General features: G+C 42.2%; 1 protein-coding gene across 1 annotated transcript in view; it reads left to right on the top strand.

Moving 5' to 3' along the window:
* LOC311032432 (plexin-B2-like) overlaps positions 1 to 22,156 on the top strand; it is a 178,161-nt gene that overhangs the window by 30,561 nt on the left and 125,444 nt on the right. The window lies entirely within an intron of this gene.

Below are 22,156 nucleotides of genomic sequence, written 5' to 3'. Positions count from 1 at the left end.
GGGACGAAAGATGTATGCGCAAAGTTCTGGCATATATTCTGCGTATGCTAACTGTTATTACAATTGACGGGAATGAAAACCATCTAGCAAAAACTATAACTTTAATATTTTTTTTTTACGATTTTTTATTGGCATAGAGGCCTTTTATTAGCAGTGGACAGATAGGAAACACAGCAGAGAGATAGGGGTGTGACATGCAGCAAAAGACCTCCGGGCTGGATTCGAACCAGGGTCGGCTGTGTATGTGCGTAGCCTATATAGCATGCGCTCTAACCACTCGGCCACCTGCGCGCTTGAAAGACAATACTTTGTCAGTCAGTAACTTCTCACACACCGAGTGTTAATCTTAACATTCACAGACCTAAATCATCTGTTCCGACGTTGGTCGTTGCGCCACCGCCGAGAAAAACTTTCTTCTGTCCATCATGTAGCTACGACCATCTGACAAATGTCGATTTGAACCCGCGGGCGGAAACCACACAGGAAAGAGAGAGAGGACACACTTCTTCTCGGCAGGGCAGGCTATGAACGCAGATTACTTTTTACCGCTGCTGCTGCCTCTCTGTTGGACTCTGGTACTGCAGGAAGGCTACACTTCAGGCTCCGGTGCGGCCAGGGGAGGGAGACTGACAAACCGCGTTGAGCTTTTTTCCTCCTACTGTAAACATTCGGGGCTTTGGCAAAAACATCCGGGGCTTGAGCCCAAGTAGCCATCCCCTAACCCCGCCCCTGGTCTTTCAGCTCTCATCAACCCCTGACTTCTGTTTTGAGTCCTGCCCTATGAACTCAGCTCAGCACCAAACAGCCAACATAACAAGAGAGCGAACAAAGTTGCACATTCAGCAGTAAAAGAGCGAGACATTTGTCTCAGGAGTTGGTGGAGACCAAAACGGGAGAGGTTGTCAGAGCCATGACTCTGAAGGAATGATCATGTTGCTTTGTTCCTGCTGGATGTGTGGAAAGGTAATTGTTTGCAACACATAGGGCTGGAGCTAGCCATTATTTTTATTATCCATTAATCTGACATTTTCTTGATTCAACAATTAACTCTTCAGTCTATGAAAAATCAGAATACAGGCAAGGAGGACCATCTGACATTTTTAGAAAGCTTCATTCTTGCACCAATTGGAAGACCTATTTGAATTTGTCTGGGAGTCAGTAAATGAGTTACACCGAATCTAACGAAGTACTGGATGTGAAGGAATACCAGCAGTAGGTTTCCAGGATTGCAGCTGCACTGCAATGTTTTGACTAATACCCTGGATATCTGCCCCGCGGCTCCGACAGCACACATGCTTTTATCCTCTGCCAGACCTAAAACCAAGCTGGATGTGCACAGTCCAGTTCTTCTGGGACGAAAGGTGCCAAATAATTCATGACTTTTGAGAGTTTCTGTAACGTCCAGTGGGTTTTTGCCCCTGAACAGAGAACGGCTTTAAATGAGAAGGTTGTAAGCTAAAAATCTTATCACAGCTTGGTATTGATCAGCTGCCCTATCAACCTCAGCAGATATATTGCGGTCATTTTTCTGCTATGTGGGCCGGTAGGAATCTTTGTTATTGCCCCTTTATAATATAGATGATGGGCATTAATGAAATATGATGTGTCCCTGCCTCCCTGCCTGTAAACTGCTCAGTCGTAAAATTAACATTTTGTACAAAGCAGAGCCTGACTCAGAATTTGAGCAGTATTTCTGACTCAGTCCAAACCCAGTAAGAGGGATCACGGCAAGCTTTTAGGGCAGGACTACTTATATGTTTCATTTTATTTTTGGGTTAAACCATAAACACGTTAGTCAGACGGAAGGGGGATTTGTCCTTAAAAAAAAAAAAAAAAAAAAACGTAATTCCAGGAGAGATTTGATCCTTTTACATATGCACTGAAATAGTTGTTGAGTAGTAAATATACACATTGTGAGCAAATTAACCTTGAAAGACCGGAGAGAAAGTGGTGGGAGGCTTCTCAGGATGCGTGCACCTGGAGCAAAGCTAATAGTTCATCCAAAGTATTTTATGAATTTCTTGGAGAAACAATGAGAAGAATATTAAGGTTGACTTCCAAATATACACGAGGCAAACGCACCATCTTCATTCTGGGCCACATTTTCATGAAGCCTGGTGGAAGGCTGAGGTATGAGCCAATCACAGGGCCCATACGTGAATTATTTTTCACTGTCATTAGCTCGGCCATGGCCTGGTCTGTGCTCTCCATGTGCCCTTCCACTTATTTATTATTTTTCTCTATTTTCTGACGGTTGACAGTTAAAAATGTTGAACACTACTGTACATCGGAGACCCTTTTATCTTTAATTAGAAAGCCAGTCACATTAGTGGCTCTATTTGCCCACAGGGAAACTTTGGCTCCAAGGCCACATGGGGAATTGAGATTCAGGAACAGATGTTCGTGAAACCTCTTAACAGTCTCTCCATGAAACCCAAAAGTACCGTTTCAAAGGCTGCAACCTTGTCTTGAGTCCCTTTTTAAAGAGACAACCAAGGGGCAGAGGCGAGATGGGGACTGGCTCAGCATCTAACCAAAGAGACCATTGATCTACTGCGTTAAATATTTGGGACTTGTCTGTGATGAGAAATCTGCCCTGCATATTTCAGCTTATTAAATCTAGTCCTGTTAAAACATACAAGGTAAACAAAATGAATGCGTCTCAAGATGACAGTCAAGGAGATTGATTTAAGAACAGGTAGTTCGCAAATGAGAGATTCATGGCTATTAATATTTATTCAAAGCTCTCAAGTGCAAGATTGCATAATCGGCTCTGAACCAATTAACAGCTTTTTCAGTACTCCTGATAGATCGGGATTGATTATTTGATATTAAAATTGTTCAACACAGCATTGAGCGATGATTTAAAAGAATAAAGCTCAGGAGGCAGGTCGACACACCAAGAGATGGATTAAATAGCTGAGATATTCCGCTTGTGAGTCTTCCAGCAGTGTAATGAGTCTGTGAACGACTGGAGGGAAGACGAGGTCGTAGAGCAGAGAGGATTTTATAAGACCACCAACAGAGAAACAGGAGGAGCAGGAGGACCGGACTTGTTTTACCTCCTGGTCCTCATTATGGAAATAGGATACATATCTCATTTCTTTGTCCTTCCATACTTACAGGTGTGTGTGTGTGTGTGTGTGTGTGTGTGTGTGTGTGTGTGTGTGTGTGTGTGTGCGTGTCTCATTTACAACTCCCTACTCACTATCCAGGGAGTTCTTTAGAGAAGACCATGTAGAATATAATAATAATTGCAATTCACAATGTTATCCCGATTCAAATATGTTTAAACTCAGACATACTGGTATTACTTTCCACGTTGATAAGAAACAAATATTTGTATTGTTTCACGGATATGACATTATTTTTAGTAAACCTCCTCTCCTCCTCGCTGCATAAAAATGGAAGAATACATTTTTTTTTAAAGTAAAAAATTGTATATTGTATTTACAAAACAAATCAGGCTCTATTTCTCTCTTCTCTGCCATGAAAGTGAGCTAGAGCTTTTCAAGTCACTCCTGATGATGGAAACCACAATCAACTTATTGCGAGTGTTTTGTTATCGGGATCTGCGATGAATTCCCAGATTGTCCCATCCCTATTTACATGTAAGGCATCTTCATTGTCGTAGCTTCACTAACAACGGCAGTTAAAGTGTCCGACCAGCTGTGCAACACAACAAACACACTTCTTTGAATGTAAAAAGGTTTCAGGCAAGCGCACTTTTCTTCCCACATCACATTCTCCTTCCTTTCTGTCAGACGCCCCTGTCACTTAACCTTTGACCTTATCCTCACAAGTTGACTAGTTCATTGTCGGAGTTGAGGGTCACAACCCTCAGACGACCTCCAGTGATCCCTGTTCCCTTTCCACCGTGGCAGCTTTGTGTCCCAGACAAGTGTTCCCTTGTAAACATGTGCCCTTGTGCAAAGTCATAAACCCAGAGGTTAGACAGTGTTGACGGTCCTCTGTGGTTCTTTGTTCAACACGACGAGGACGAACATCAGTCATGTCCTGTTTTCTACCGGATCTCTTGAAAATGAACTTACTGTAATCAGTAATGTCTGAATTCTAAGGTTTGATAAGTTTGATTTGAATGTTGAATATGTGAATGATAAAACACAATCAGAAGTTAACGAGCACCTTTATAGTCACATTCATTTCTCATTCATATGACAACTTTAAATTAAGCTAATAATTAAGATGAGCTCCACCTTTACCAGCTCCAATATCAAATTAATGAATGCTTTAATTTATTAATAATTATAATCCAATAAAAGAATATACATTTTTTAATTGGATTTTATTTATTCACTTATTTTTTAAATGGACCATACTGTTCGGCTGACTTTTACTTGGATATATACTATAGTATTACCACTTTTACTAAAGTAAAAGACCTGAGTACTTCTTCCACCACTGATTGTTATCCAGGTGTATGTGCTGGGTATTGTTTGAATATTGTTCTGACTTTTTATTTAACAAGCCAAAGGAAACTTTTCAGGTGTTTCCTCAAGAAACTTCAGTCTAAAATTGTCAGAATCAGATAGTTCCTGTTTTAGAGGTCAGTAAACACCTTTAATATCTGATGTATATTTCTTCCTCTGTGCCATAGAGCTGTTGCTGTTTTAGGAAATGATTGACCCTCCAAAGGAATGAAAGTTGTGAAATCTTTTTAAAGTGGGAACCAATGGGCGTTACATGGAATTTGTTGAATAATTAATCAAATAATTGATGTTCAGTCATTGAACTGCATCAGAAGTCAATTCAAACAACACAACGTCCTACAGCATGATTCTGCCGACAGATGTTGAATCACAGTAATGCAAACCTCATCTGTGTTAAGCTGTTGTATCAACATCCATGTGTTTACAGACAATCATTTGTCAGGTTTATTCAGGGTTAGGGTTCAGGTTGTCTTCTTGCTTGTGTCCCAACCTTCATACCTTCATCATGTTGAGATTCTATTTCGTCCTCTCTGCCCGTCAGTATGTGGGAAAGCAGTCTCTGAGGAACACTGCACAGCTCTGGTTTGATTTAACAGGAGTTAATTCACAACAGACATACTTGTTCGTTCCACGGCTTCAGACAAACATCCTTTTCTGTGATTCTTTCCTTCCTCCGATAATGTGTCTTACGTTCATAACATGGGGATCGGTCGTGGCTGCAGGCTAAAAGTACGAGCTGAAGGCTAAGATCTGGCTAAAAAGATTTTAAGAAACATGATCAGACATTTAGCAGATGACCATCCAGGTTATTTGGAAGAAATATGACGTAAACTCTACTTTGACCTAACATGAGGCATTATAGAGTGGAGTCACGCAAGCTTGAGATATTTTCACGTTTTTATCTATGGTAGAAAATATGTCAATAAATATCCCTCGCATCAATTAGGTGCTGACTAAATGTCACCACACCGGCTTTGGGTGTTTTACTGTAAAATTTAATTTATGTTTGTATTAAGAGTTCTGGTCCAGGTCTAGCTGCATCTTTTTACCCCTCAAGGGACTTGTGCTATGTGTATAAGAAATGTATACAGAACAGATCTGCCATTCTTTCCTGCTTTGCGGCTCCTAACCTGTGCTGACTCATTCCAGCCTTCTTGGTCAGACTTAGGTTATTGGCTTTTCTGTCCGAGGATTAGAGGATTTGCTTTTCCTCAGTGGACCTGATGATACATTCCAACACAAACAGCAGAAGGACGGGCAGATGCTTTAAAAATGTGCATCGTACTGTTTGATGAGACGCATCGGCGTGGTCAGGCATCGAGGTGTTGATGACACACCTTATTATTCCTGCATCAACCTTTCTGCTTTCATGTATGAAAGAGACTTGTCTTGTTGTCAGTTTCTCCCCCTCGGCGTACGACTTGAGTTAATTTTAATGTTGGCAACACGAAGAGAAAAAAAGTCTTTGTTTTCATCAATGGCATGCATCCTCTTGCCAGTGGCTAACGCATGGGAGGAATGTTTAGTGGCATGTTGATTTGCTTTCTTTATCATCAGAGAAAAGGCGCTCTTCCAGAAGTTTACTATTGATCTAAAGTGGGTTACCAGTGATCTGCTTTGTGGAAACTAATCAAACTGGGCTTGCTATTGATTTGGAAGTCTTTTGGTGTCTTTCCTTAGAGAGAACACCAAGACTTTTAAAGAATGTATTCATTATCCACCCAGAGACCAAAGAGACCTGGCTCCACTGTAGATTGTCGTCCTGCTACTAATGTAATAGTCTTATAATGAGTCGTAGAAGGTTAATGATAGAATTATCTAAAAAATTATAAATGTTTAATCATTCCATTTCCTGGCCTGTGGATTCACAGGCTGTTAAACTGATCTAATATTATGTTAAATGTGGAGAAGCTGCATCACAGAGCTAAAACAAACTTCCAGAAGACGTGACTTGCTCCCGACTACATTGAGCTCCAGGTTTAAAACCGATGGCACTTAAAGTCCTCCCGAGTGAACACTTGGCCTTCCATCCCGAACTAATGTCTTATTATTTTTCAGGTTTTATCTTCAACTCTTAGCTATAGGGATGACAGTTTCAGTTGGTCCGGACTGAAATATCTTCACAACTATTAGATGGATTGCCATTACATTTGGAATTGGGTTCAGACATTTATGTCCCCATCAGGATGAATGGCAATAACTTTGTTCCAATGATCCAATTTCCATTAAATTCAGAGTGGCTGAGTTATTGTGAACATATGTTTACATTGCAAGTGTGAAATGAAGACAGAAAGATGTACATGAAATAAGTAAGGATCTACTACAATACATACAGTTGTGTGACATTACAAGACTGCAGTAAAACATAAACATATAAATAACTTCCAAACAGAAAACTGGTGATTAAAGATGTATACAAATAAGTACAGATAACTTGATCCTTGGACATTTCAAATTACCTGCAACACTAACGACAACAGCCTAGGCTGTGCGTTCAGTGCTAATTACCATACCAACAAGCAAAACAAAAGCTTGTCATCCTTCTGACCCAGACGTGCTACAATCAGGGGGTTTGTGTATGCAGACACTTTCCACATACGAGAAGATAAGATGGGGACGCCTAATGAGAATCAGATCAAGGACAAGCTGGCATTTTGCTTTTCTGGTGCACAGTTGGTCCACTTGTTGTGCCTAGAGGCTGCAGCATGACGGTTCACTCTTTAGGCTTTTTAGAACCAGTGGACCTTTTTTAAAAGTTCTAAGTACATAGTTTTAAGAACCCTCCTTTTTATTGTGTCTGCTCAACCAAAAACTAGAACATTCATAGTTGTTAGATGCAATTATTTTGCTCCTATTACACAGTATGTAGTCCACATTTTTAAACCTACTAGCTGTAACGGATATCACAAAACATGCAAGATAACACAGGCAAAGGCTAACCCGGCAGCACAGAGGCCAACTTGGCAGCACAGTGGCTAACCCAGAGGCTGACTCGGGAGCTCAAAGCATTTCTACCATAGCACAGAGGCTAACCCAGCAGCACAGTGGCTAACCCGGTAGCTCAAAGCATTTCCACCATAGCACAGAGGCTAACCCGGCAGCACAGAGGCTAACCCAGTAGGGCAAAGCCTTACTTTGTAGCACAGAGGCTGAATCCGGAGCTCAAAGCCTTTCCACCTTAGCACAGAGGCTAACCAGGCAGCACAGAGGCTAACCAGGCAGCACAGAGGCTAACCAGGCAGCACAGAGGCTAAACCGGCAGCACATAGGCAAGGCAAGGCAAGGCAACTTTATTTGTATAGCACATTTCATACACAAGGCAGTCTCAAAGTGCTTCACATCATAAAAATGTCATACAATAAAGTGAAAAAAAGGATTAAAAGAAAATAAAGGCACATAGGCTAACCTGGTAGCTCAAAGCCTTTCCACCTTAGCACAGAGGCTAACCCGGTAGCTCAAAGCCTTACTCCATAGCACAATAGTACAGATGATAACCCGGTAGCACAAAGCATTTAGCATTTGATACTATTTCTATAAAAGCAAATTAACTTCACTTTTATTTTGTTTAAAAACTACCCAGCTCTTGCCCCTAATAACAACATTTAGCTGCTTCGGTTATCATTTCTTAGAATGCATTAGCTGCATGGTGTGAGCCTCTTAATCCTGGGATAATGTGAATGTGAACGTGTGTGCATGAAGCATCACTCCTCCAGGGATGAATGGGTTTTTTGGAGTCATGGTCTCTATCCTTGTCAGGTGGATCAGGTCTCGACTGCTCTGCCATGTAGCCAAGGTTTATAGTGCAGGAAATGGTCTCCGCGTGTCCCTGATTTGTCTTGTTCTTTTATGAAACTCTGTTTACTGACAACAGAACACCTTGTAAACCCTCTGATCCGTCAAGAGCACATTAAGGTCGCACCACAACATTTATTAATGTCAGTGAGATTAAATGTTGAGAGAAGGCACTAAATTCCAACTTCTGAGGGGATGTAGCAAATATATCTGTCCAATTCAAGTACTTTGAGTGGCGCCATGTGCATTTTTTTTTAAGGCTAGATTTTCTCTTTTAAGATTTGGTTTCAGGGTTGAAAGAAGAAGCTGTGTGTGTCCTTCAGTTCACTTCTCTCTACTTTCTTCAAGTTCACCTCTGGGTGAATCTCCACAGAATGGTGAATTACTCCTCCTGGTCACAGAGGACTGTTGATCAATGCCGTGATATTTAGAGCAGGGTTGCACAAACGGCGACTTTCTTATGAGACAAAGCTGGAGGAGGACGTGTCTGGCATTCAATATCGCTATTTATCTCATGTTAAAGGTGATTTTAGCATTAAAGGCATGGATTTCCTTCCAGACTGGGTTGTTTGTTTTAGCTGTGTCCCCTCTGAGCAGCAGGACAGAGGTTATTCTGTTCTCAGTCAAAAATAAAGAATAAATAACACAACAAAAGTTACAAACTGTTCTCTTACTCACCAGATACTGGCGTAATATAATGTCTGTTTTCTGTGCATGTCACTGAGTTTTTGAATGAGGAATAAAAGTGCTTCCTAGTAGCCAACAAAATTCTGCCCTTGCAATTTTTGTTCCTGCTGACGAGAGAAAATATTTGACTCGCTGCAGACGGTCAGCAGAAAGCCTCTGTTGTTTGTGACTCATTTCCTGTATGAATGGCTAAAAAACTGTTATCTGATTTACAGCAAATTACATTGATAATGTGTTGTACATTTCATGCATTCTGGCTTTCCTTTGGCAGTGTAAACAGTTATAGTTAATAAGCAATTGATTGGCATTTAAGTTTGAATTGAGATAAGATAGTTGATCCCGGATTGGAAATGCAGGTTTTGCAGCAGCACAAGGGCCTGACGTAAGTGCAAATGCATGTTTAGAAGTGTATATAGTATTGACGTAGAGACTACATGAGCGATTCAACTCAAGATTAAATAGCAGGAAAAAAGAAATCAAGATAAAACATCCGGAAGTATTCCGTGTTTTATACTATGGTAATGTAAAAGTACTGCGTCCCATAAAAGATTCAGTGCTGGAAAATCGTACAGGGATGCTACCAAAACCAACATCCAACAGCCCGTCACATCATTTTCACAAGTAAACACATCGGCTAACATCAGCTCAACGTAAACAACAATTGGTTAAGAAAAAAAAGAAAAGAGATTATGTTTTTTCGGCTATGTCTGTGTGTCTGTTTATTATGTTTGACTTTCATTAACATTGTGAGATGGGGCATTTGTGCTGCATTATTCGGATGTCGGAATAATCAGAAAACTGAGCACCCGACTAAGGAGTCCAGGTTGTTGCACCTTAAAGCTGATGAACACACCAAAGTCAGAAGAACGACTGCAACTCGGATAAATGGGACAATCCGAGGAGCACTTGAATGCACCATCATGAGCGCTCTCCAAGTGTCGTTCTAGTTATACACTGCTTTTTAAACTCACTCATGAATTGCTTCCCGTTTGTTCCAGTATGAAGCACAGACCTGCAGGAGTTTTTTAGTGAGCCTACTGCTGGCAAACATCAAGGTCTGCTGCAGCTGACCGTCCACATATTGAGAGCTGTGGGCTTTTGGCGGGTCGCTTTTCTTGAAAAAATATGTGGCACCATTGAAACAAATGAGTTGCTATTATCAAGAGTTTCTACTTTCTTCCTTCACCATAAAAGTGTTAAAGGGACACATGAAGCTGCAGCTGGGAGGATAACAATATAAACTTCAATCTACTAGCCCCTACGAAAACCACAAATAACATTTTTGTCCTTAAATTCCGATGAAAGTGAATGACTTGGAATCGGCTGGGTGAAGATTTCCCCACAGAGAACCGGGGTAGCATTAATAACCTCAAAACCAAATTAATACAATCCATCAAACTGAGCCATATCCATAATTTCAGAGGTGAACAACAGGAATTGAAAGGATTGACCTCCTCTGGGAAAAGATTAATTTCTACATTTGTATACCATTTGTCTGTCTGCCTCTCCAAGCCTAAACGTGTTGGACTATTTCAGCGTCGTAGAAAATCAATAGCACCTTCTGGAAAGTTCTTTGACCCGGGTAATTACATTTGCTTCCTGCCGACAGACTCTCCTCTTTCTTCATGTGAACATGAGACTTTACGTGTGATAAAGTGGTTTAGGTTGTGAGGGTGCTTTATATTCTCTCACACGGCAGCAGTCTTCCTTCTCATGTGTCAGACGTTTGTTGTTGGGTTGCAGACGGTCAAAATGCAGAAATACTCATATGTACGTGTATGAATGAACACATTGTCCTGTAAAAGGCAAGGAAACCAGATTATGGTAGCTAGCTGCTAAAATATATAATAAGCTTTATTGCAGACACAAGTCCATATAACACAACATACAGTTTTCAAGCTAACGTTAGCCAAGTTAATATAGAGTTTAAGCAACTTAATATATCAGGAACTCGCATCTATCTAAGATTTAACTGTGTTTGTGGCCTCTTCCTGATGGATTCAATTCAATTGTATTTAGTCTCACAACAGAAGTTTTCTCAGGACAGTTAACATATTGAGCAGGACTAGAATATGCTCATGATTTTCAGAGTTAATACATTTTCAAAGTCCCAACATCACCAGGAGCGTTACAGCAACAGTGGCGAGAAAAAACTGCCTTAATAGGCTTTTAGGCAGAAATCTCGTGCAGCCCAGGCCCTTGGGTTCCAACTGCATTTGGTGTTGGTAGTAGTATAGTAGCAGTAGCATTAGCAGTATTGGTAGTATTAACAGAAGTAATTGTATCAACACATTGATGATGAAAAGAAGTCCACTATCTGGCCATAAAACAATCTGGTAGACAACAATGGATTTGCCAAAAAGGTATATTCCACTGAAAACCTATATTATTTTTAAATGAAACCATGGCTGCAACTAATCTACCATTTTTGTTATTGACAAAATGGTCGGAAAATAGCACAAACTGGAACCAAGTGGGAATTTAAAAGCAAAACAATTTCTAATATCTGAACTCGAGTGAATAAAAGATTTGCCTCGATAGCATCACAGGAATCGCCTGCCGCAAATTTGCGTCTAGTCGTGTCTTTGCATTGACTTTATATGCAATCGTGGCGCTGCACATAATTTGTGTTTGGTGTGAACACGCCTTAATAGTTAAGCTTATTAGCAACATTTTCTCTTCATCGCTCTAATAGTTTAGCTTATTTGCAACATTTCCGCGTCATCTCTTCGGTAGTAGTCTAGTACATTTACATTTAGATTTACATTTACATTTACATTACATTTAGGTCATTTAGCAGACGCTTTTGTCCAAAGCGACTTACAATAAGTACATTTGTCAAAAGAAGGAAACAAAGAAACCACGACGTATCATTGCCGATGCAGTAAGAGCTAAAAATAGAACAAGTGTTAGGTCCTCATCTGAGTAAACTAGTACTTCAAGAGCAACAGTGCTACGATCTGAGTGCTATAGGTAAGGTTTTTTTTTTTTTTTGCGGGGGGGGGGGGGGGAGGGTGTTAGTGGGTCATGCTATGTAGAGTCGAGGTGAAGTCTGAACAGGTGAGTCTTGAGCCTTTTTCGGAAGATGGCAAATGACTCTGCTGTCCTGACATTGGTCGGGAGTTCGTTCCACCACTGAGGACCAGAACAGAGAAGAGTCTGGACTTTGCTGAGCGACATTTGTTTGATTTCAGCGATGGTGGTACCAGCCGGCCAGCTGAAGTAGAGGAGCGGAGTGCTCGCTTCGGGGCATGAGGTTTGACCAGTGTTTGAAGGTAGGCAGGTGCCGTTCCATTGATGGCCCTGAAGGCCAGTGTCATCGTCTTGAATTGGATGCGTGCTGCAACAGGGAGCCAGTGGAGGTCACGGAGGAGGGGGGTCACGTGGGAGAATTTGGGTAGATTGAAGATAAGGCGTGCTGCAGCGTTCTGGATACGCTGCAATGGTTTAATCGCAGAGGCCGGGAGTCCGGCCAGGAGAGAGTTGCAGTAGTCAAGGCGGGAGATGACCAGTGCTTGGACCAAGAGCTGCGTTGCATCCTTTGTGAGGAAGGTCCGAATCCTGTGGATATTGTAGAGGGCAAATCTGCAGGATCGGGCCACAGCAGTGATGTTGGGGGTGCAGGATAGTTGGTCATCGAGGATTACACCCAGGTTCCTCGCAGTTGAGGAAGGAAATACTGTGATGCCCTCAACAGTGACCGACAGGTCCATGCGAGGGCAGTCTTTCCCTGGGATGAAGAGGAGTTCGGTTTTATTCAGGTTAAGCTTGAGGTGATGTGCAGTTGTCCAGACAGAGATGTCAGCCAGACAGTCCGAGATGCGAGTTGCAATGTGAGCGTCAGAGGACGGGGGAAAAGAGAGGAACAGCTGGGTGTCATCAGCGTAGCAATGGTAGGAGAATCCATGCGATGTGATAACAGAACCTAGTGATCTGGTGTATAGTGAGAACCAGGGATGCAAACTTGTCACCTTTCGGCGAAATTCGCCGTTTTTGTTCCGAAAAAGGTCATTTGTGTGATTCATGGAGATCTGCAATAAAAATATTTCGGGGGGGGGGGGGGGGCGTCCAAGTAATCGGCGAACGCAAGCTGTCATAAATATTTATTCCAAGCTTGTTCGTTTGGCCAACCCGTGTAATCATGTCATCTTCGGGTCTGTAGCTGCCTTGATGCCGTACTAGACAGGAGTGACGTTGATACGCTGGTACAGACACACCAACTCCGGCAGCGACGCAACGGACCGTCGAACGCACCGGCGAGTGGGCAGTTCTGTGTTCAAGTTGGATCAATTGGATAGACGTCCTGCGAAGTGGGCGGGACTTGAGTTTTGCTCTGCCGTTTCCAACATGGCGGCCGGGCCACAAACGATCTCATTTTACAGTTAAACTACACGCTAAAGCATGTTTCTGAAAACATTTGAGGCGGGAAATGTGTAGTGCAGTAACAGAATCTGGATTCATATTTGATCAACACTGCCTAGTTTGATAGTTTGAACGAAGTTTCTGGAGCCGGCGGCATTGCGTTGGACGGACGGCATTTGCATAAAGTTCAATCCATCGAACTTTATGCAAATTCACGTACGGCGACAGGGCAGTCAATTCGACGTGCCGTATCCATCATGCGGAGCTCCTGCTCTACATAGACAATGAATGGGATCCGTTGACTTGACGTCTGCTGCCGGAGTTGGTGTGTCTGTACCATGGCTTTCTAACGTAGCCTAACGTGCTAATGTCAGACAGTTCGCTGACATACCCATCGCAAATCACAACCATTTTTGCTGGTTACAATAACGGTGTTATCGGATAGTACAGTGTCTTTTTCTCAGGAAACTTTGAAAAATCTAAGCGAGAAAACAACGTTAAATGTACCTACCATACCTTCACATTAAAAAAGAAAACCTAAAAGAAATAATGGAAAATCAACGGAGCAAAGGCTCACTCTGATATCGATGTGATGTTAGCGAATGAGGGGTGAGAAGCCCCCTACCTCCCCTTGCTAATATTTATTCCGTTCGTCCAGAGTCAAATCTATTCTTTAGGTTCCAAATATTTTCAAAGCAGTTTGTCTTTCAATGTGACGAGTCGATCGAGTTATTTTATGTTCCGTCGTTTGAAGCAAACCTTTTAGCCCTGGCATTGGTCTCCCATTATTTATACCTTCACTGGAAGGGAAGTCCATTTTCCAGGCTCTCGCCAGCCCCCTTCAGTGAGGCAGAGGAATAACATTGAAGCATATGCAATATATATATATATGTGTGTGTATATATATATATATATTGTGTGTGTATATATATATATATATATATATATTCCGCGAGGGGGTTTGGGTCCCCCTGGAGAACAGAAGCGGTCCTAATACTGAGCCTTGAGGGACACCCGTGTCCAGAGAGCAGGGTTTGGACATAGAGCCATTCCATGTGACCTGAAAGGTGCGGTTTGTCAGGTATGATGTAAACCAGGCGAGAGCAGAGTCAGTTATGCCAAGTTCAGCCAGAGTGGAGAGGAGATTTTGGTGGTTGACTGTGTCGAATGCAGCAGATAGGTCAAGGAGAATGAGAACGGAGGAGTTGGATGATGTTTTGGCGTCTCGCAGGGACTCGGTCACCGTGAGGAGGGCCGTCTCAGTGGAGTGGGCAGTCCTGAATCCTGATTGGTTAGGGTCTAGGAGGTTCTTCCGCAAGAGATAGGATGACAGTTGGTTGTAGGCAGCACGTTCCAAGGTTTTAGAGAGGAATGAAAGAAGAGATACAGGTAGTAGCAACACATTATCTCTCTCAACATTTCTCTCCATTTCCCAAACAGTTTACCCTATTGGCCAGAAAGAAGCAGAGAATTTGGCTTCAAACTCTGCTGTGTGTGTGTGTGTGTGTGTGTGTGTGTGTGTGTGTGTGTGTGTGTGTGTGTGTGTGTGTGTGTGTGTGTGTGTGTGTGTGTGTGTGTGTGTGTGTGTGTGTGTGTGTGTGGATTTGCTGAACCAGGATGAGCTGCTGCTCTTCAAAGGCCTGCTGTAAAACCTCTGGATCTTAATCGGATGCTGTTCAGACTCCACATTGTAATTATGTCCCAACACGTTTCTGTCTGCATACTTCTACAAAGTGGTGTGTGTGTGCGTGCGTGCGTGTGTGTGTGCACGTGTGTTGACCGATGGAGGGGGCCGTTTCTCTTGTGTACAGTTGATGTCTCTTTGGGAGGTTTAAGCTGCATGTTATATCACGTTAACATTGTGTATGGGCTATTGATGTTTGTGTGTGATGCTGGTATGATATTTACACAGGTGTGTGTGTGTGTGTGTGTGTGTGTGTGTGTCGTGTGTGTGCAGCTTATCTTTTCCATGCTCTTCTCCCCAAGTTTCTTTGGTCTAAATTGGATGTGAAAGGAAATCCCATGTCTGCAAGGCTTCCACTACAGGCAGAGACCTGTGTGTGTGCGTGTGTGTGTGTGCGTGCGCGTGCGTGTGTGTGTGTGTGTGTGTGAACCCTTTACCATGCCTCAGTGGATTAACCACAGAGTCTGAGCAGTAACACAGAGGAGAGAGGGTGAACCAGATGGAGGATGGGAGGAAGTCGGTTCAAGAATCATTTGGGGAGGAAAAAAATGTAATTCTAAAAGAAGATATTTGTCTTAAAGAAAAATAAATTACCATCATCCTTACTTAATCCTCAATTCCAAAACCCTGATAATTACAACCTCAGGGCTTGTGTTTCTCTACATGTCTGCATAATGTCTTTAAGATGAGGTTGATCCCTTTGGAAATGTTGTCAAACAGAAGGGATTGTTGCTTTTTCCTTTCCACACTGACAGTTGCTGATAGTTTGTGGTTGTGTCCCTGCTGGAAGCGTGCTGTTTTCAGAGCTCATGCATGGGACGATGTAAAGATTTCATGTCACAATGATCCATGGCAGCCAGACATACACTTCACCTCATTTTATTACAAATACTGCACACCTTTTTTTTTAGTGAAGATTAAGTCTCGCTATCGCTACTGTTTTCCTGATATCATTCAATTTCACTTCGATTCATTTAGAGAGATTTCAGTTTCAATACCAGTTTTTTCATGGTTATGAAAGAGATTTTCACAGAAATGATGCTGCAAATTGTACAAAGATGGAACTCTCTAACCTGGTGTGTTATTAAAAATGTGAACCTTTACATAAAAAAGTATCCCAAAACAGTCACAATACTTTTTATTTAACATGAGCCTCTCACTACAGAAGTCTGCAGATCAACTCTACAGTACAGTCGTAGGAGGAAATTCAGCGGGGGAAACTCTTCTATGATGGTGTATATGAATGTATATCCCAGGAACAGTATACTGTATATCAGGATATAGTACTGGTTATGTAAATACATTTGAGAAATGTTTTTAAATAATAATATTTTTCTTCTTTTACTTGTAACAAAAACAACCGTCCGTCACACTTGAGTTAAAAACACAACAAGAGGATTGGAGGCTAAAGTCATTCTTGGTAGACGATGTGTGTAACAACATTACACAAAGTTCACGGTTTGGTTCCTTTTTATACCAAAGAGAAACCAAAGAAAATGTGGAAATAAACTTTGTTCATTAATTTATTTTGAAAATCATTAACATTCAACAGTTGCTCATATGTAACAATTCTTAATGTAAGGCACTCAAATACTGGCATGTTGTCAAGAAAAGATGCATAAATAAATGTCTGTCATGTAAATAATACACACACATCGGGGTTATCCCGTGGTAAATGAATTGTTTGAAGTGTATCCACAGATGTACCACAACACACACTTTGACACGAGTCGTGGTCCATGGAGCTTAATTAACGCGGCTAATTGCGCTAAACCAACTAGCGTGCTACAGCTGACAACATGTGATGTGCTGTCAACGCTTTCCAGGTAAAAGTCGCTCCGGAAGTTTATTTCATCACTGATCTGTAAAACTGAGATCCTCCACAAGAAATGACACCAAAGCACCACTTGAATTCCTGTGTTTACCAGAGATAAGTGCTCATAAGTTGCTTGGAAAGTTTCATTCAGCATCAAAAAACAAGCATTTAAAAAAAGGAAAAAAGGTTGTCTAATGGATCAGGAGGGTGCAGCACTAGAGCTCTTTCTTTCTTTGATATGAAAAACTATAACACCTTTAGTCTCAGCAAAGAAATGTCATTTCAGTGCGGGGGACCTAACCCTGGTTTTACATGTGAAATAACTACATGATATACTTTAGTTCTTGCATCAAATGTGTTGTTTCTGATGGAGAAAGTTGACGCTTGAACAGCTGCCACGGTTTCCACTTAAAAATTCCGAAGCAAAGAGCAGTGACGGCTCACGAAGGAAGATGTTCATCCAAGTTTGTGCCAAAGTAGTTCAGATTCACATTTGGGTGAAAAAAGAGACTGTCCATCATCCACAGCACAGCATACTTATAAAGGACATCTGTCGTCTGCTGAATGTCTAGCCAGTCTCGCCAAACCTCCGTGGAAAGGAACGTGAAATGTGTGGCCTGACATTGGAAGCTAACTCCTGCATCCTTGGTGAATGTTGGATTAAAAACGGTGAAGCTCATTTTGAATGACTTGTCGGTAGATGTCCAGTCTTACCAGTTCACCGTTAACACAGCGGGTTATGTAACGGCGTGATCCAACACTAGCCCAACATACAGCCTTGTTTCATAATGTTTCATCATTTATTGCACACGCCGATGCGGCTCTTACCTCAACCTGGCAGCCGCTCGCCTCCTCCCTGCTGCTCAATGAGGCAGCGACTCCACGCGAGTCATTAAAGTGAGAAGGAAGCTGAGCTCTCGGCTCACTGTACCGCCCTGCTCTCATAGCTGGCATTTCTCAGATAAGAAGCAGCCAGCAAAACTGATTTACAAGGCTGCTCTCCTCCCTCTCCCTCAGTGTGTGTGTGTGTGTGTTTCTCTGTCTGTGTGTGTGTGTGTGTTTTAAAGGACTCAAAGTGTAATAAACTATCATGAAATACTCCGCCGGCAAAAACACATCAACCTGCAAATCACATCACAGCATTCAGCGCCCGTTCTCCATCTGTCATACAGCAGAGGTGTGTGTGTGTGTGTGTGTGTGTGTGTGTGTGTGTGTGTGTGTGTGTGTGTGTGTGTGTGTGTGTGTGTGTGTGTGTGTGTGTGTGTGTGTGTGTGTGTGTGTGTGTGTGTGTGTGTGTGTGTGTGTGTGTGTGTGTAGGTTTCAGTTTGCACTTGTTGAACCTAAATCTTTTCCCTTCCATCCTCCTGCTTTTTTCCCTCTTCCTCCCTCAAGGGTGCATATTATGTTTCTTCTCTGGTGTTCCTTGAGCCGTACATGTTTACTTCACTCCCATTTCTTGACACACTCGTACTTCTCAGCAAAAGCCATTTGATCCAGCTATCAATATTACAGGCGAGGGGAATTCCAAGAATGCCGGCGTTAACTCCTTCTGTTATTAGATTTCCATCCACTGGGGCTTCTCTGGGTACCGAGTCATAACAGCGAGCTGGAGAGGGTTCATTTTCACTCGAAACTCCCAATCGAACCATATAGTGACATCACAGCCCACTGGCCACACCCCTTCTCCATCACCGCAGCGATGTGAGTTCAACCACCGGAGGGGCTCTTTTAAAGAAGTCCTAATTCATCTTTCTTTAGGAACGCTGCAGCTTTACGGAGAACTTGTCTGTCCGTAAACATCATGTATTTCTGTGAGCGAGCGTCGGTGGAGGCCGAATAGTTCTCTCAACATGTTAGCTGATGCTGGTTAGCATGTGCTAGCATGTTGTTGTTGTTTTTTTAAAGCAACATTTTCACTCCATCTCTCTAGTAGTTTAGCCTGACGGCTGAGGTTAATGAAGGGGTAAGATGAACTATTAGAGGTGTTGTCTCTTCATCTCTGAAACACTAACATTGCAGCCTGCTAGCCTGGAATCACAGGAATCACAGTTTGTCATCTCAATCATTTCACGTGTACGTCTGTTGGAGCTGCTTCCCTCTTTACTGACGACATGCTGCAGTTTATCTATATGGTCTACTACTGAACAGGGCTGTAAACTAGCGGTCGCCACTCGCCAAATGCGACTAAAATATTCCCCTGGCGACTTAATTTTGGAGGGATACATGCCACTGGGGCGGGTAAATGTTTGTCCCGATGGTCGTGCTCTTGCAATAAATTATGCATGATATAACAAAACATTGTAGTAGCTGTAAACTGATAAATTATGACGGTAGCAAACGTCAAGCTAAACCGGTGATTTGTTGTGTGTCACACTGAAGTAGCTCCCCCGTCACCGCTGTAGAAAATAGTTCCCCCGAAGCAACGTAGCGTGCGCGTCACCGCTCTTTAAAAGTTTGGCGCAGTGAGTGACGCCCGGTTCACACCGGCCGCAGAAGCGCCGCGAATAGGAGCATAGCGGAGCGATAGTGTAGTTCACACCACACGGGGAGCGCCGCGAATAGGCGCGGCCGTCCAGCGCCGTGAAGCGATCGTTTCGGCGTCTGCTCTATTTTTTGCGCGTGCCGCGAGCGAACACGTCAATTCTGGCAGTAAATCACACAAAGAAACACGAGACAATCCGGTCAATTTTCAAAATAAAAGTAATTTTCAAAATAAAATACCGCGATTGACAAATGCGATCATATTTGTTGTGCACTGGGAAAGTGGAAGACTGACAGGGAATGGCTTCAGTACGACGACTCGACGGGTGTCATGTTTTGCAGTATGAAAAGTACTGAAACAGATATATGCATGTATATGCAACAAAAAGAGGCAATTTATTATTTGGCTGGTAAAAAATGTACTTGGCCGGTAGATTCTTTCATCTACCGGTCCCCTTGGCAGGTGAGCCAAAAAGTTAGTTTACAGCCCTGCTACTGAATGATTCATACCTGGGTTCAAATGTTTTTATTTCTGCATTTTCTGTTTTGCCAATATCCAAATCACATTTCCTAGGCAATGCACTTTTGGGAAATACTCCTATATTGGCTTTTATCAAGTTTGACTGTTTTACTTTTGGTTTTTACTCATTCTTAATGTACCTGACCGACTTTGACTCAACTCTGCAAGAAAATATGACTGTTGTGCCCTTTTGGGAATATTTAGTCTAACTGAACGAGCCGCAGTTTTTATATAGTTTTCTAAAGCTTCAAATGAAATCTGAAAAGCACTAGCAACATGCTAACACTCGTTATTTTGGTACTTTTTGTGGTCTTATTTCAAAGATTTTGTCAGCTTTTTAATGTTTTTGTCGATGTCAAAATGACATTTGGATTGATGGACTTTTTTCTCCCCTCAAAGTTGTTGGGATCTTTCAGCGCATCATGCAGACATACAAAGTATCATAAGATCAGTGAATCTAAACTGAAAGTAAAGTGCAGACTCTTCAAGCTCTTTGTGCTAACAACCTTTGACACAATTTCTAAAAGAGAATTTGAGAAGTGGAGACAAAGTTCATGGTCTAATACAGGAAATCATGACAGCATTGCTCTAATCATAGAGCAATGCTGTCATGGTCCTGGCCTACAATGTAGGCGTATTAAGAAGGGAGAAACATTACTGTCACAGTGACTGATTTGGTCTGATTCATTTCTAAATAAATATATTTCCCATATGGGTCTCTTGGCCTCTTTGGGGAACATGTGTGAAAAACAAACACATCTTGTTACCTTTCTAATTAAAATGAAGAGATGCACTTATGTGATACAGGAACAGTCACCGATGTTGAATGCTGGAGTTTATTAAATCCCAAGGACAGTCTGCTGCCATACAGAAGGTTGTATTCACCGCTGGATACATGCAGCAGCATCGATCGGCAGATGGTTGGAGGGATGCATAATACCCAGTTAATTAAAGAGGGAATGCGTTAAGATCCTTCAAACGGCCCCTTCGCTAACTGGAGTGTGTGTGAGGAACAAAGTGTTCTGGGAAGGGAACCGGTGATAGGTGTGGAGGCGCACAGAGAGGACAGGTCAACAACCAACTGAGAGAAGACAACTGTGTTTAAACTCCGCTTCATAGAGCGGCACCGCTCATTCAACCGGTCGGTTGTTTTAACCGTCGCTTAACTGACTCGCCAGAGGACGAGGCGAGTCGGCATCTGTCTGATTTCAGCTTGGTAGATGAGATGATTGATCGGCCGGGTCATACTCTTGATTTGTGGTTATTCATCAGAGCGGCGCAACGAACGGCTCAATCAGGTTTGCGATGTGAGAGGAAGTACAATTGCCGCTGGGTCTGCAGGTCAAACTGCTCTACGGGGGTAATGGTGGAGCTTAATGATCACCGGCTCAGCAGAACCGCCTCCCCGACCGCTTACACAGAGGAAAACCTCATTACATCCGAAAGGATGATTTATTTGTTGTTTTTCTTTTTACTAGCAGTCATTTTGAATGTTATCAACCGATTTAATGAGCGTTATGACCTAACACGTTGTAGGTTTGTGGTTTGAAACAAAACAACTTTATGTTTCGGAAAATATTTTGTAATTTGGGTGAAACGTGAGCAGGAAGGTTCACATATAGACTTAACGTGAATCAACCCAGGTGTCCAGCCAGTCTACACACGGACCTTTAAATATTACCTGAAGGAGATGTAATGTAATAAAGTCTCAACTATATGCAGCCTGGGCGAGAGTATTTGCCAAATACTCTACTACTATTATTAATACTATTGGGCCAAATGAAATAACACGTCTAGCACACCGCTGTGTCTCTTTAAGGACAACACATTCGGATGCCGACTTATCAATGACTTGATTGAATTGTTAGATCTGTAATTTTTCTTGGAAATAAGTTATTTCCAAATCCTGTTGTCCAAAATAAAGCAGGAACCTATGTGTGGTATTAAATCTTTGATCGGATGCGTTTTGCCAAAGTCTGTTGTTCCTAAACATTTTGTACAGTTTGTTTTTGAACTAATGATGATTGGATATATAAATGAGGACCATTTACCATTGATGATCGTCCTGTCAGACCGTGGAGTTAAGTGTTCTGACTCGGTGTGATTGGCAGCGTAGGCGCTTGATTGGTTTGGTCCAGATCACATGGACCACTAAAGTCTGATTAGGCTGAGTCATAGAAAAAAGTTGAAAGCCGAGTGTCTCCTCCATTAAGTATAATTAGAAGGTGTGTGTGTGTGTGTGTGTGTGTGTCCTACATTCGAGCAGAGATTGTGCGTAGGCGTTGTCTCCTCTAAAGTTCACTTCCTGTCTCCTCATATTTGAGCTGTTTCTCTGCATAATTAACCTTCCTTCAAACAGTAGT

Source organism: Eutrigla gurnardus (assembly GCF_963514095.1).
Source record: "Eutrigla gurnardus genome assembly, chromosome: 21".
NCBI classification, from domain to species: domain Eukaryota; kingdom Metazoa; phylum Chordata; class Actinopteri; order Perciformes; family Triglidae; genus Eutrigla; species Eutrigla gurnardus.
This window is presented reverse-complemented; position numbering and strand designations above follow the sequence as displayed.